Source organism: Ornithorhynchus anatinus, chromosome 4, assembly GCF_004115215.2.
Source record: "Ornithorhynchus anatinus isolate Pmale09 chromosome 4, mOrnAna1.pri.v4, whole genome shotgun sequence".
Taxonomy (NCBI): Eukaryota; Metazoa; Chordata; class Mammalia; order Monotremata; family Ornithorhynchidae; genus Ornithorhynchus; species Ornithorhynchus anatinus.
Window position 1 is genome coordinate 119,009,925 of NC_041731.1, and position 13,895 is coordinate 119,023,819.

General features: G+C 42.9%; 1 non-coding gene across 1 annotated transcript; it reads right to left on the reverse strand.

Annotated features, from left to right (window-relative positions):
- Positions 1-10,230: 10,230 nt before the first annotated feature.
- Positions 10,231-10,313, reverse strand: TRNAL-CAG. The gene has a single exon. It is a non-coding gene; the product is annotated as a tRNA-Leu (tRNA).
- Between the last annotated feature and the right edge of the window lie 3,582 nt (positions 10,314-13,895).

Consider the following 13,895-nt stretch of genomic DNA (forward strand, 5'->3'; position numbering starts at 1 on the left):
TTATGCTGATTTGCAGTCTTGCCAACATAAAAATATAAAGTGTGAAATGATGATGATATAGACATGCTTAAGTGTAAAATTAAAATACCCCAGCAGTTCTGTTTGGGTGTCCTCTGTTTCCCTTTAACCTTTTATTTTACAACAATAAGCCTAGGTTTCTGTGAAAGCAGTTCATCAATCTGAAAGAGAAGGTATCTACTAAAGAAGCCTTATGCTCAGAAACCTTTTCCTGATCTAGATGTATAAAAGACAGGCAGATGATTCAAAACGTGAAAGGATGAATTTTTGCTCAGCTTTCCTTATACACTGCCTATCCTTTTGTTTCCAGCGTAACTTTCATAAATGGCATTGGCCAAGCACTTACTATGTGTCAGCTACTGTACTAGGCACTGGTAGGTACAAACTAATAAGGTTGGACCCAATCCATGTCTCATATGGGGCTCATAGTTCTAATCCCCATTTTGCAGATGCGATAACTGAGGCTCAGAGAAGTTAAGTGACTTGCCCAAAGTCATATAGCAAAAATTTGGCTGATCTGGGATTTGAACCCAGTCCTCTGTGACTTCCAGGCCCAGGGTCCTTCCACTGAGCTACACTGCTTCCTAAACAGCTTAACTAGAATTACTAGACACTGGGATCCAAGACAATTAAATTAGGTGATGGTTGTGTACAGATTGGACTCAATTTCTGGTTTGTATAACATGATAAAAAAGACTCTTGGATCTATCAGAGGTGAATCTACTTTATTATTCTGAGCAAGGATGGAATATTGTGCAGATTGATTGTCTTTTCATGTCCTTAGTTGAGCTTTCTGAAAAAAAAAATCTGCTGAATTTACGATGTGTCTATAATATGCTAAGAAGGTTAGAAGCTTGATCTTTAGATATGCTTTTGTAGAGTGTGAAAACAGCTATAACGAAATATTCAGAAAGTGCCAACTTTTTACCCTTCAAATTTAAGTTAAAAAGACACAATTTCTAATTTGTAGGACACCGCCAGATTATGTAACGCTTTCTAAGTGGAAAGAAATAAATTATAAAAGTACTCTTAATAATCTCTTATGAAGATCATCCTCGCGAGAGCTATGCTGTGTTTGCACATTATCTCACACATCATGGAAAATCAATAGAGCATTAAGTCATCAAACGTCCCCTGTTACATAGGAAAGCATTGGCAGCAAAAAATAGTAATGCAACTTCTTCCACTATTCCCTACCATGACCAAAATTTTGCTCTTATCAGTAAATCCATTAATAATAACAATTCTAACACCAGCCTACTCTTTGTACCACAGTCTGTCTGTCACTCCACCAACACCTTGTCCACCAGGTCCCTCTGGCCTGGAATTCCATCTCCATTCGTATATGATAGGATGACACTCTACCCACCTCCAACGTCTTACCAAAATCACATCTTCTCTAAGAGCCTTTTCCTACCTAAGCCCTTCACTTCCCCTATTTCTTCTCCCTTCTGCATCACCCATACACTTAAGTCTAGACACTTAAAACCCTTGATATTCACCCCACCCTCAGCTCCACAGCTCTAATGTACATAGCTATTATTTGTATTAATGTCTGTCTCTTAATCTAGATGGTAAACTTGTTGTGGGAAGGGAGTTTGAGACCAACTCTGTCTACACTTATCGCCGCCAGTTCCTCTCCTCCAGTTCTCTACTCATTTGTTCCCACAGTTTCCACTCTCATCTCTATGTGGATGATTCCTAAATCGACATCGCCAATTCGCATCCCTCTTCTTCTTTTCAGTATCACATTCCCTGATCTCAGCAAGCTTACAGCTTACAGGTCCACCCATGTCTACCACTAGGGCAAGCTGCTTCTTTCACAGCTTCACTCCACAGCTTTCAGGAACTGGAGAAATTGCCTCAGAAGCAACCGAGGCAGAGGTGAGCATGCTTGAAACTCTTGTGGGAGCCAGGCTGGCCAGGAGATAATGATAATATTGTTTTATTTTACTCTCCCATGAACTTAAAACAGTGCTCTGTACACACAGTAAACATACACAGTGCACACAGTAAGCATGCACGGTAATAATAATAATAATAATGTTGATATTTGTTAAGTGCTTCGCTATGTGCCTAGTACTGTTCTAAGCGCTGGGGTAGATACAGGGTAATCAGGTTGTCTCACATGAGGCTCACAGTCTTAATCCCTATTTTACAGATGAGGTAACTGAGGCACAGAGAAGATAAGTGACTTGCCCACAGTCACACAGCTGACAAGTGGCAGAGTTGGAATTTGAACCCATGACTTCTGACTCCCAAGCTCGTGCTCTTTCCACTGAGCACGCTGGGAAGTAAGCATTCAGTAAATATGATATGAATAGTGGCTACACTGAAACCCCTCCCAACCATCTGACATTTGAGTTGCTTGACTCCTCTGGATCATTTTTGGTCCTGAGGCTATCTTGCCTGTCCTGTCTTAGAAAAGGATCAGGTCCGTTAATGACAGTAAATCAGCTGCAGGCTAGAAGCGAAAGACGTTTCTGGCCGAATATTCTACTTTATATGAACTCAATTTCTCACATGGATAATACAACAGGCTATCTTTAAGCACACAGAATCTGGAACCGACTATAGCAATTGGTCTCTGGTGAAGGTACTTGTATAAGGAAAAATAATTTATCTCTATTGCATTAATTTGCCTCTTTTACAAAGGGATTTCTAGACGTGCACTTAAACCCATTACTACGCTTAGGAAACCACTGGTTTTGACAAATGCCCAAAATATATTTCTAATGCCATCCTGCTACAATCTCATCCCAGTAATTCTCGCATTATTTCTGAAAGATTAGGAGACACGCTGTGGTAGTGACATAATTAGTATTCATAGGAGATGATGGTGTCAAGAGAGTTTGTTACTTTTACTATTTGAATTAAAATACAAGAAGGACTAAACCGAGTTTGTGATCATTTCTCCGTGTAAATCACACTTTAAAATAACCCCATAAAACAGGAAAAAAATGTCAAGAATTTGACAGTCATTTTCGTAGTCTCACAAGCCATTCAAAGACATGAGAGTTATTTATACAATACACCATTCCTTGCCTTCCATTTCTCCTCTGCCTCTATGCTGTTTTCCCATATGTATTTAAAGGGAGAAAGGATGCTGCTCTTCATAAATTTCCCAGCCTGTTTGGAAATGGTTAATCCAGAGAACAGTTTCCATCAATAAAACATTAAATGGCATCTCTCCAAGAATATTTTTATCCTTGATGTTTTTATGACTAATTGAAACAAAAGCCCAAGGAATCTTAAAGTTAAGGAAACATTATATGCTTTATGGTGTTATTTTGCAAAAGGGAGTGGGATGTGTGTGTGTGTGTGTCTGGGTGTGCTGGTATGTGTCCTGTCTTTGCTGGGATTTTATATTGGAGTGCTAGCCTGGGAATCGATATTCCAGTTAGATTCTGTGGTGGGTTCCTGGTGCCTGTTAGCTCAGCTGGCCATTTGTTCTTTTTATTTTGGGGAGGGTCAGTGGCTGAGTGATGGGTGTTGTCCACTGGACCTTGAGGCAAGTAGACAGCTTTGCCTACAGTGAAACTACAATAACTATTCAATAGTATTTATTGAGCACTTACTATGTGCAGAGCACTGTACTAAGCGCTTGGAATGTACAAATCGGTAACAGATAGAGACAGTCCCTGCCCTTTGACGGGCTTACATTCTAATCAGAGGAGATAGACAAATACAATAGCAATAAATAGAATCAAGGGGATGAACATCTCATCAAAACAATGGGTTGGGCTTGGATCACTCTTGTTAATGTTTTTCAGACTGCTCTTTCTCCCCCGCTGAACGGTAAACTCATTGTGGGCAGGGAATGTATCCACTGTATCGTTATACTGTACTCTCCCCAGTGCTTAGTACAGTGCTCTGTAAACAGTAAGCACTCAATGAATATGACTGACTAACTAGAAGTACTCAAGGGCTATATCAGGCTGGGCAGCCTTATGAAAGGTCCTGAATTTGGGAAAATTACTATTCAGCCATAATAATAATAATAATTTTGGTATTTGTTAAGCACTTACTATGTGCCAAGCACTGTTCTAAGCACTGGGTAGATACAAGGTACTCAGATTGTCCCACATGGGGCTTACAGTCTTCATCCCCATTTTCCAGATGAGGTAACTGAGGCACAGAGAAGTGGAGTCACATAGCTGATGTGGAAGAGCGGGATTAGAACCCATACCTCTGACTCCCAAGCCCGTGCTCTTTCCACTGAGCCACGCTGCTTCTCTAATAATTAAAATAAGCTCAGATAAATAAGCTCAGAGCCATCAAATGGTGATGTTAGCCACCCAGGTTTTGGATTCTATTTGGGTCAAGGGGCAGGATGAAACCCCTCTAAATGTCCAAGGTACTATGGACACTGGGACAATCTCAGCATAGCTCCACACAATCTAGAGAATCACCCTTACTTTCTGCATCAGCATGGTGTAATGGATAGAATACAAGCCTGGGAGTCTGAAGGTCATGAGTTCTAATCCCAGCTCTGCCATTTGTCTGCTGTGTGACTTTGGAGAAGTCACTTCATTTCTCTGGGCCTCAGCATATCTGTAAAATGGGTATTAAGACTGTGAGCCCCATGTGCGACAGGGACTGTGTCCAATCCGATTTTCTTGTAGCCACCCTAGTTCTTAGTACAGTGCCTGGCCCATAGTAAGTACTTAACAAATACCATAATTATTATCATTATTATTATTATTATTACTGCACTCTCCTCCCCTCTCCCTTTATCTTTATGACTGCCCAAAGTGGACACCCTTGAAGACGAGGGGAGAGGCAAGTCTGTCTGTGAGTACTTCACTCAGAGACCATCAAGGGAAGGGAGATTATAAACCTGACAACAGCCCTGTGATGTTGAAACCAAAGAAAGGGGAGCACAGAGGGAAAGAGAGAGGCATGATGGCAGTTGGAGACAATAACTATTTTTTAAAAAATAATTATTTTTTGTTATAAATCCGATCCCTGAAGCAGAAAATGTATCTTTGATAGGATGTGACCTATGAGCCCGTTGTTGGGTAGGGACTGTCTCTATCTGTTACTGAATTGTACTTTCCAAGCACTTAGTACAGTGCTCTGCACACAGTAAGTGCTCAATAAATACGATTGAATGAATGAATAACCATGGCACCTACTCTTTTAATAATCAAAGATTCTTTTTTTGCCTCTTCCCCACTTCACCTGCTCATAGATGGATGATCAGGCTCTTGGTCCTGGGAATTCAGGTATCTCCTGGGGCCTTGGCATCAATGCCAAGCCCCAGCTCTTCCTTCTCCAACTCCAACTCCAATGTGGCATCTCTGACAGGGAGACGGAGAGTGTCCTCCATTCATGGAAAACATTCTCTGAAGTGGTGCAGTTTTAGATGGGGAACCAGCACCTGATCCTACCCTCACCCCCGATTGCCAAGCCTGAACTCCCTCATGGTGCAGGGCATCTTTATACTCTAGATGGTTGCAACTTCTGTTTTTTATGTTATTTGTGAAGCTCCTTCTGTGGGCCTAGCACTGTTCTAAGCACTGGGGTAAGTACAGGATAATAATGTTGGTACTTGTTAAGCGCTTACCATGTGCAGAGCACTTTTCTAAGCGCTGGGGTAGATACAGGGTAATCAGGTTGTCCCACGTGAGGCTCACAGTTAATCCCCATTTTACAGATGAAGTAACTGAGGCACAGAGAAGTGAAGTGACTTGCCCACAGTCACACAGCTGACAAATGGCAGAGCATGGATTCAAACCCATAACCTCTGACTCCCAAGCCCGGGCTCTTTCCACTGAGCCATGCTGCTTCACAGTCCCTGCCCTACATGTAGCTCAGAGCTTAAACAGGAGGAAGTAAGATTTAATCCCCATTTTATAATAATAATAATGATGGTATTCTTTCAGTGCCTACTGTTTGTCAAGCATTGTGCTAAGTGCTGGAGCAGATACAAGTTAATCAAGTTGGAGACAGTCCCTATCCTACATGGGGCTCACAGTCTTAACCCCCATTTTATAGATGAGGTAACTGAGGCACAGAGAAGTGAAGTGAGTTGCCCAAGGTGACACAGCAGTGGTGGAGCAGGGATTAGAATCCAGGTCCTTCTAACAATAATATCACTATTATTGTTATTGCTTTTATTATTATAAACTGATGCTTCTGAGTCTGAACCAGGTAGAGGTTTCAGGAGGTGGGCATTCCCATATGGGAGAGACAAAGATGGTTCTGGTGTCAGAGAGGAAGATGGTCGCTGACAGGAGATTGAAGAGCCTTCAGTCCTGGACCCCAGCCTTGTCTTAGATTTGGCCATGTCTCTCCCTGCCTCCAATATGGCCATGGGATTAGCAGGAGCCTAATAAGAAGCTTCCTACTGAGGGAGGCATTTCCAGAGAAAGAATGGCAGCTGTGAGCATTTGGGGGTGTGGAATCATGGGTCCTCAAGCTCTGAGGTGGGCTATCTACTGCCATTCTCAACTAACACCCACTCCTTCCTCTCTCTTCCTCCTGTATGAGGCTGGGCCATTTGGCTGCAGCAGTAGAGCCTGGCATGGGCTGGTTGAGGTTATGTGCCACCATCCACACTGTTTTCCCACCCAGTGTGTTCCATGTTGCTTAGGGCAGGGTGTGCATAAGGTTCAGGCTAGATAATCCTGATCAGCATGGCTCAGTGGATAGAGCACGGACCTGGGAGTCAGAAGGACCTGGGTTCGATTCCCAGTTCCCGACGCATATCTGCTATGTGACGTTGGGCACATCATTTCACTTCTCTGGGCCTCAGTTACCTCATCTATAAAATGGGGATTAAGAGTATAAACCCATGTGGGATGGGGTCTATGTCCAACCTGATTAGCTTGTCTCTACCTCAGCACTTAGAACAGTACTTAGCATATAGTAAGCACTTAAGTATCATTATTATCATTAGTAATCATCATCATCATTATTATTCATACCTGCTCTCCGACACCTGACACCCAATCCAGAACTCCTGTTTTCTTACTTCTATATGGATGCATCAAAGTCCTGTTGTAAGTCCATCAATCAGTGATGTTTACTTAGCATCTAGTGAATGCAGAGCACTGTACTAAGTGTACTAAGTGAGAGGGAAAGTGCAGCAGAAGTGAAATATGCATTCTCTGGCCACAGGGAGTTTAAAATCTAAAGCAAGAGAGAGACAGAAATTATTTACTTTATTGTTATTACTATTTTTATGGTATTTGTTAAGTGCTTACTATGTGCCAAGCACCGTTCAGGTAATCAGGTTGTACCATGCGGGGCTCACATTCTTCAATCTCATTTTACAGTTGAGGTAACTGAGGCACAGAGAAGTTAAGTGGCATGCCCAAGGTCACATAGCAGATATGCATCGGGAACTGGGAATCGAACCCAGGTCTTTGACTCCCAGGCCTGTGTTCTTTCCACTAAGCCACGCTGCTTCTCAACCGCAGGAGGAAAAGCAAGTATTAACTAAGTAGAGATGGGCTGTGATGGGCAGTGAATATGCCAGCATAAAATAACCAAATAAATCATTGCACAACTGAATATACATAAGAGCTGAGGATAAATATAAATATAAAGGTGCTAATAGTGGTTGTTGGGTTGCTGTGAATTAATTAGCAAGGCTTCCTAGCGAAAGTGGGTTTTTAATAATAATGATAATAATGTTGGTATTTGTTAAGCACTTACTATGTGCAGAGCACTGTTCTAAGCACTGGGGTAGATACAGGGTAATGAGGTTGACCCACATGAGGCTCACAGTTTTAATCCCCATTTTACAGATGAGGAAACTGAGGCCCAGTGAAGTGAAGTGCCTACAGTCCTACAGCTGACAAGTGGCAGAGCTGGGATTCGAACCCATGTCCTCTCACTCCCAAGCCCGTGCTCTTTCCACTGCGCCATGCTGCTTCTCTGTTTTAGGGTTTTGACAATCAGGGGAGCACAGGGTGAATAGTGAGTTACAAAGTCCCGAGTTGCTTTGGGAATAAAATGCACAGAAATTCCTGAGGTATTTATTAATGTTATTAACACATTAATATTTATTAAGTGCTTACTATGTGTCAAGCTAGCCCTGCTAGCTCTGCCTGACCAAACAGCCCTGTCTGATTTTATTATTTAGGTTTGCTGGACTGGTTCAACCCCCTGAAAAGACTAGAAAGACTAGAAAATGAAGTTCCTGTCCTGAAGTTCTACTAATAGTCTCAAGGTGTTCCACAATTAAACATTTGAGCATTTAAAAAAAAATCTGCAGGAGGTTACTGCTAGTTTGCACCAAGATATTAGAACTGCTTGGCCAAGAGAAAGCATGCACTGTTGACCTTCTAAGATAAATGTTTACGAGTTCCATTTTCCCAAAAAATTAAAACAAAATGTCTATTGGTTTGTAACATTAACAGCCTTGTGCATTACAGAAGTGCAGTTTAACATCGAGCTTCCAAAGAATCATCCCCAAGCTTAAACATACATTCTTATGAGGCTCTGAGATCATTCATATAAATTACAGCCCATTAAATGGGCTTTGCTTTGTTGTCATTTTTCTCTCCCATTGCAGGGAGAAGAACATTTCATTAAAGCAGAGATTTCGTTTTGAAAAGATTATTCCATTAAGAGAGTTACATTGCTTTGAGAGTACATGAGCATCTATTTCTGTACATTACAATCCAAGTTTCAAATACGCTACCTCTTCTAAAATAAATATGCTATTAATAGGTTCCTTCAGCGTTCTCCTCCGAGGCATAGAAAATGAGGAATGAGACTACATTTTGAATTTTCAGCAAGACCGGGGCATCATCAGAAAACTGTTATTTCTTGAAACAACCTGGATTCCTGCAAGTGATCTATTTGTTCAGCAGGATTCATTTTTCAGGCTTCATCCCAAAGCATTAGGCAACGTAATGTTTTTGAAAGAGAAGAGGAAATAGCTTTTCCTTCTCTGATCAAACTCCCTTCCAACACGTTTAATTAGAAAGATTTCCCGAATGAAAGGAGGGTTTGGGGGGCATACAAAGGCTGAACCGTTCCTTCCTGATCCGAGAAAGGACGGTCCCTCTGGGAGAGGTCCCTCCCTGTGGGTCACCGGGACAGCTTACAGGACACCACGGGCAGCATAGGGTCGGTGGCGGTGTCCTGATAAGGAAGCCTAAAAGCCTGGAAATCAGCTCTGGAGAATCCATTTTCTCATCTCAGCCATGCATTAACTGCTGGTGATTGTTTTCATTATTTTAATTAATGGTATGTTTTACTACTACTGTGCTGTATTGTCCTGAAGCAGCTCCAGTGAAGGGTACAGCTGTGGGGAGGGAGAAGTGCTTGGGGATTTTTGCTTGCATTTCCGCTCATTCCAGCCACAGTTAGTCTCTGTGATAGAGACATCATGGACATCGGTCCAAGATCTCAGAGCATTATCACGACCCAGACCCAGCCAGGGCATTCTCCAACTATGCAGCAAGGGACTCCTTGATTTGGGCTTTGTTTTTATGTGTTTAAGCCTGTTTCAACCAAAGCCCCAAATACGGTGATTGCTTTCCCTTCAATAAAGCAAGAATCGATGAAACATGAAAATGTCCACATGCCCTCCCCCAGAGAGTAGAGAGCTCTGGAGGTCTGGGTATGCCCAAGGAGCAATTTCACCATTTATTATTATTATTATTAAGTGCGGTTGAGTCGTTTCCAATTTATACGGACTCCATGGCTATACTTTCTCCAGAACGTCCTGTCCCCAGCCATAATCCGTAACCTTTCTAAAGGTTCTTCCGTTATCAGTCATATGCTCTCTATCCATCTAGCTGCTGGTCTGCCTCTTCTACATTTTCCCTGGACTTTTCCTAGCATTAGTGTCTTCTCCAGAGAATCAGTCCTCCTGATTATGTGTCCAAAATATGTTCATTTAAGTTGAGTCATTTGGCCTTCACCATTCGAGCAGCAGTGTGGCTCAGTGAAAAGAGCCTGGGCTTGGGAGTCAGAGGTCATGGGTTCAAATCCCAGCTCTGCCACTTGTCAGCTGTGTGATTGTGGGCAAGTCACTTAACTTCTCTGTGCCTCAGTTCCCTATCTGTAAAATGGGGATTAAGACTGTGAGCCTCATGTGGAACAACCTGGTTACCCTGTATCTACTCCAGCGCTTAGAACAGTGGTCTGCACATAGTAAGCGCTTAACAAATACCAACATTATTATTATTATTTATTCTATCATATTTTTTGAACACTTACTGTGTGCACTGAACACTTAAAAATGTATGTCAGAAGTGGAATTTGAATCCACGCCTCTAAAGAGGCCTGCAAGCTGAATGCAGTGCCTTAGACCACTCGGCCATCCTGACTCCTGCCCAATTTGGGGAGATGCAGGGCTCCTGAGTGGGGTGTGTTCTGCCCCACCAATGCATTTCCTGCTCCCAGAAAGCACTCCTTCCCAGATGAAATCCTGCACTGCTATCAGCCCCGTTCACTGACCCAGTTCACTGCTCTTGATCTGGCCTTGGGTTTTTGGCTTCAGCTGTCTACCTCCAGTGGAAAGGAATAATAGTACTATTAGTAATAGTAGAGTACTGAATCTGCAGTCTCTAGATTGTAAGCTCATTGTGGGCAAGGAGCTCAGTGGAAAACGCTTAGTGCTCACCATATAGTTAGCACTTAACAAATACCATAATTATTATTATAATTGTTCTCTGTGCCTCAGTTCCCTCACCTGTAAAATGGGGATTAAAACTGTGAGCCCCATGTGGGACAACCTGATCACCTTGTATCCCCCAGCGCTTAGAAAAGTGCTTTGCACATAGTAAGCACTTAACAAGTACCACCATTATTAAGCACTTGGAAAGTACAATTCAGCAATAGAGACAATCTCTGCCCACAATGGGTTTACAATCCAGAAGTGGGGAGACAGACACTAAAACTAGTAAACAGGCAACAATAGCATCAATATAAATAAATAGAATTATAGAAATGTACATATATACACAAATGCTATGAGCTGGGAGGTAGCAGAGAGCAAAGGGAGCAAGTTAGGGGGAGGGGAGGGGGAGCTAAGGAAAAGGGGGGCTTGGTCTGGGAAGGCCTCCTGGAGGAGGTGGGCCTTCAGTAGGGCTTTGAAGGGGGGAAGTGTGATTGTTTGGCAGATTTGAGGAGGGAGGGCATTCCAGGTCAGAGGTAGGACGTGGGCCCACGGGTCGACAGCGGGACGGACGGGGGAGAACAAGGCCCAGTGAGAAGGTGAGCACCAGAGGAGTGGAGTGTGTGGGCTGGGATGTAGAAGCAGAGAGGGGAGGGGAGGTAGGAGGGGGCAAGGTGATGAAGAGCTTTGAAGCCAAGAGTGAGGAGTTTTTGCTTGATATGGAGGTTGATAGGCAACACTGGAGATTTTAGAGGCGGGGGGTGACATGCCCAAGACGTTTCAGTAGAAAGATAGTCTGGGCAGCAGAGGGAAGTATGGACTGAATTGGGGAGAGAAAGGAGGTTGGGAGGTCAGAAAGGAGGCTGATGCAGTAATCCAGTCGGGATAGGATGAGTGATTGGAGAGTGTGGGCTGGGATGTAGAAGGAGGAAAGGGAGGTGAGGTAGGAGGGGTCAAGGTGATGGAAAGCTTTCAAGCCAGTAGTGAGGAGTTTTTGTTTGAAAAGAAGGTAGATAGGTTGCCTCTCCCCTGGAGATTTTTGAGGAGGGGAGTAACATGCTCTGAATGTTTCCGTAGAAAGATAATCCGGACATTGGAGTGAATTGTGTACCGGAATGGGGAAAGGCAAGAGGTTGGGAGGTCAGAAAGCAGGCTGATGCAGGAATCTAAGCAAGATAGGATGAGTGATTGTACTAAGGTAGTAGAGGTTTGGATGGAGAGGAAAGGGCGGATTTTAGCAATGTTGTTAAGGTGAGACAGAAAGGATTTGGTGATGGATTCAATATGAAGTTTGAATGAGAGAGCAGAGTCAAGGATAATTCCAAGGTTATGGGCTTGTGAGATGGGAAAGATGATTGTGCTAATCTACAGTGGCAGTAAAGTCCGGGAGAGGACAGGGTTTGGGAGGGAAGATAAGGAGCTCTGTTAGGGACATGTTAAGCTGGAGGTGATGGGAGGACATCTAAGTAGAGATGTCTTGAAGGCAGGAGGAGATGTGAGCCTGGAGAGAGGGAGTACCATAAGTCCTCTTCCTCCTTTTTCTCCTCCTCCCCCATCTAGGGAATTATCTAAGAACCCCTCATATCTGGAAATTCCTCCTGCCTCCATCTCACCCAGCTAAAATTAATTTCTCCTCATCGTAAGTTCAGTGAGAAAAATAAGCATCCTCTGTGTGCTAACCTAAGCACCATCTATTCTCATTGGCCCTATTTTCTACCTCATTAATGATTTCTGCCAGAATCTTGCTCAGTCCAAGACGTGGGTCCTGATTCGCTTGTGACCTGGTTAGGAGGATATGAAGAAGCCCACCAAGCCCTGGTCTGGGTACACCTCTATGCTCCCAGTGACCTCTGCTTGAGGCATTTTGTAGCAGGCGTCCCTGGATGGGGTGGAATCAGTCTAGCAGTGTGTTGTGAAGCTCAACCAAAATTGATACCCAGGGGCTAATACCTAGGGGCTTCTTGCTGGCTAGTGAGGAATTGCCCATGTCAAGATTGCCCTTAGGCTTCTGGAATTCTGAAACCTAGTAATCCAAGGGAATGATTACATATCATTATTAATTTTTATTACTTATCACGATTAATTATCATATCATACAGTATATAATAATAACTATGAGTGTGTGTGCTGGTCATAATAATAATAATAATAATAATAATAATTTGTTAAGTGCTTACAATGTGCCAAGCACTATTCTAAGTACTGGGGTAAATACAAGGTAATAAGGTTGTACGTGTCTCTGTCCCACAGTCCTAACTCCCATTTTACAGATGAGATACCTGAGGCACAGAGAAGTTAAGTCACATGCTATAAGTCACATAGCAGACAAGCTGCAGAGCCAGGATTAGAACGCAGATCCTTCCGACTCTCAGGCCCTATCCACTAGGTCATTCTACCAAATGTTTGGGAAGTATGACATAACAGAGTTGGTAAACGGGTTCCCTGGCCACAGTGATTTTACAGTCTAGGGGCTGAAGCAGACATTAATATAAATAAACCAAGTCTGACATAATAATAATGATGATGGTATTTGTTAAGCCCTCACTGTGTGCAAAAGCACTGTTGTAAGTGCTGGGGGGGATACAAGGTGATCAGGTTGTCCCACGTGAGGCTCATAGTTTTAATCCCCGTTTTACAGATGAGGTAACTGAGGCACAGAGAAGTTAAGTGACTTGCCCAAAGTCACACAGCTGACAGGCAGCAGAGCCGGGATTACATGTACATGTACATAAGTGCTGTGAAGCTGAGGGAGGGGTGAGTAAAGGGTGTGATAATTTAGGGGAAGTGAAATCGCTCTCAACATTGTTTAAAAAAAATAACTGAATAGTTATACACATAATCTGAGAGGTAAGAGAGTGAAAGAGAGAGAAATAGAGAAACAGAAAGAAAGAGAGAGAGGGAGAGGGACGTGCATCTGTAATCTATTGACCATTACCCGTTTCAATCTTTACATGAAAACACAAATCATGAATGGAATATTGAATAAAATGTGTTGGAACTATTAAGGTACAACTTGCACCTGGGCTCAGGAAACTTTCTTCTAGGTTTCAAGATAGGTAACAGTCAGTACCACAGTGCTTCGTGGCTCATACCGATGCTAGCTGAATTTAGGGGTGGGTGGTGAAATCCACATGAGGTTAACAAGCATTCTTAAAAACTGGCAAGAAGGAAAGTGCATGTTCTCTTAGGAATGTTTCCAGCACAGCTGTGAGAACCTTAACTTTGCATGACCAGTCTACGGAGTGCTTGAATTCACTCTCTTAAAAATGTGTTACAAGAGGATTTAGATTAT